Raw genomic sequence first — 2,862 nt, 5'->3', positions numbered from 1 at the left:
ACACGGTAAGGCGTTAGCGGGTTTCAGCCTGGGAGGGTCGTCGTACCAGCGTGGCAGCCAATAATCCACTTGCTCCCAGCCCCAGCTCACGTAGTAGCCTGTGAGGTCAAGAACACGAAGAGACGCTAGCAGCAGCGTCTGCAAATCCAATTTGAAGTCACACTAGGGAATCGATGGCGGAGGCGCGGCGTACGTGTACGTGTATTGCGGGGGCCAATAGCTCCTGTGCGACACATTTGAAGTGAATTGGCTTGTGTGAGACGTTGTTCGAGCGAATGGCTGTGGCGCGACACATTTGAGCAGGTAAATAGCCCACGCACGACATGGCTGTTAAACTGAACTGATGCCCTCATAAGGTGTTGGGGGCTGGACCCACCACTTATCCACGTAAGCGCTGGACCCACCACTTATCCACCTAAGCGCGGGACCCACCACTTGTCTACTCGCGGCACCCACCTCCTCGCAGCTAGAAGAGACGAGCGCCCGTGCCCGTCCGCCCGCCGCCACCCATTCATCCCCTTTCCCCAATCTTTCTCTTCTCCGGCGACCTAGCGCAAATGTCTACCTCCTCCGCCACGCAATCAAAATGGTGACAGTATGGACCAGTGCTGCTAACAAGGTGCCCTGAATGCCCACGCCCAGACCCTCTTAAACGGTTGGTCACTAAAAGGGATGACACTGGCAATCTTGGGTGGGAATTTGTGAAATGCTTGAGCAAACCAATGGTAGGAAGGGATGGCAAGGTTAGATCTCAGTTCTTAGCCCGTTCTTTCGCTGTCTTTCGCTCTGATTTCTCCATATTTTGTTTTTTCTCCTCGAATTTGGGATTTAGGGTTCATGTTGTTCTTTTCAGATCTTGAAGAAATGTTACCATTTCGAGTGGATTGATGAATATGTTGATAGGATTCAGTTTGAGGGCTACGTTTATTCGAGCGTGGCCACAACCTGGGAGCTCAATTTGGGCGGAGTGCCGCCGATTGCTGTGGAGAATACGGGGAGCTCGGGCGGAGGGGCGGACAGAGTCGTGCTGATGGCGATGTATGCGCGCAATGCTGAACTGCATGTGGAGTCCGAACTGAACGAGGAACTCAAGAAGATCAAGAAACATCTAATGCAGATGATCGATTTGCAGAAGCAAGCAAATATCATGGCAGGGGGATTCTATTGTTGTATCATTGCTCTGTTTTTGTTTTATTTGTTGTTCATCCGTCATTAGAATGGGCATTTAGGCCTGTCAGGGTAGAGGAGGTGATCTGTGCGCAAGTAATGTATCTGAAATGAAGCAGCAATTTGGAACACAAATTATTCAGTGTTCATGCTCTGTTTCCCCTGTTTTTGTTCTTCAGTTAACAGAGTACAAACCCAAATTCAGTATCTAGTAAAAAACAAAACTGGGCTGCCGAATAGATGTTGGGCCGTAAGGAGACCGGTCTCAACGAGACCAGCCCACCCGCGTAGCGACACCAGCCCACCTCTAACTTCTGCAAATAAAATGTTACTTGTTTTTACTTTGGCCTTTTTCTTGCACTAAATTTTGTGATGGATCATTTTTTGATGCAATAAAACCAAATGTTAATTGTTTTTATGCATGTCTACGGTTCCATGAACTAAATGAGTTGCATGAAGTAAATTAGTTTGCATTTCCTAGTTGCATGTCCATAGTGGGTTTGCGGGCCCGTGGGTTTGCATGGGGCTCCTAGTTGCATGTCCATGGTTTGGCCAATATTTTGAAGATGGTGTGTGTGGTGACCGTGTGTAGCAACCCGGGCTCGTAGCAACCCATAGCAATACACAAATAATAAGCAAGAACAACCCATAGGAATCTTCAAATAATAGCACGAAACACACAATATATATAGTAGCATAACGATTGCAACCCATAGTTCCACGATAGCCTTACAACTCCATGATAGCCTTACAACTTAAAATACTAATACAACTTAATAATAGTAGCATAACGATTACTACTTAAAAAAACTAATACCATAAGCTAGATAGATCGGGGGGCACCAAACGCGGGTTCTTCTTCGGGCTCTTCTCCTCCTCCTCCTCCGGGGCGCCCCCTCCTCCGGATGAACAACGCCACCTCGCTCCTCCGGGCGCCGCCCTTCACTCCTCCCTGTTGTTGGTGGGGTACAGAAGCGTGTGCATAACGCCGTTGTTGGGGAAGATGCTCTGGAAGTCGGTGAAGATATTGTAGGTGGTGAAAGGTATGAACTCACAACCAACCCAATACGCTCGCCCGAGGAGATGGAAAGCATCGAAAGGGCTAGTGAATGTGGCGAGGAGCCCAACCACAACACCGTTGTGGTTGACCTCCTCAACATGGTACATTCGAGGAGAGCCGCGGGGGAGCTGGCGGAAGCCAGTCGCAAGGAAGAACTCCGTTAACTAACTTGCGCCCCTCCACCTCGAGATCGCCCAAACCCTAAGGGTTCTCTCTACATACACTCCGGCGGGTAGAGACTTTCCGGCACGGTTGGGGGGAAACGGTAGGTGGGGCGGTGTACTGCATGGTGGCGGGGTGGCTCGAGTGCTCGGTCGGGTTTGATGGAGAAGAAGGAAGCAGAAGGGCAGAGGAGGCAGAGGATGGGGTATGATGGATGAGGAGCGAGAGGACGATAGTGCTCGGCTTAAATAGCCCAAGTGCGGCGTGGTTTCACCCTGTCGAAACCCTAGAATTAATGGGCGGGCGGTGTTTGGTGGCGCCCCATGAAAGTGTGTACACGAGCGTGGCCGTGGGAAACGGAGTGCGACGCTTCTGTGCCACCGGTCACGGGTCAAGGGGGACGGGCTCACGCACGCGTCTGTGCCGTCGTGGGTCAAGGGGACTCGCCTTCCCCGGGTTCTCTGCGTGTGCCG

This window comes from Triticum dicoccoides, chromosome 3B (genome assembly GCF_002162155.2).
Source record: "Triticum dicoccoides isolate Atlit2015 ecotype Zavitan chromosome 3B, WEW_v2.0, whole genome shotgun sequence".
NCBI classification, from domain to species: domain Eukaryota; kingdom Viridiplantae; phylum Streptophyta; class Magnoliopsida; order Poales; family Poaceae; genus Triticum; species Triticum dicoccoides.
The sequence above is the reverse complement of the archived record's forward strand: the minus strand, read 5'-3'. Positions refer to the sequence as shown.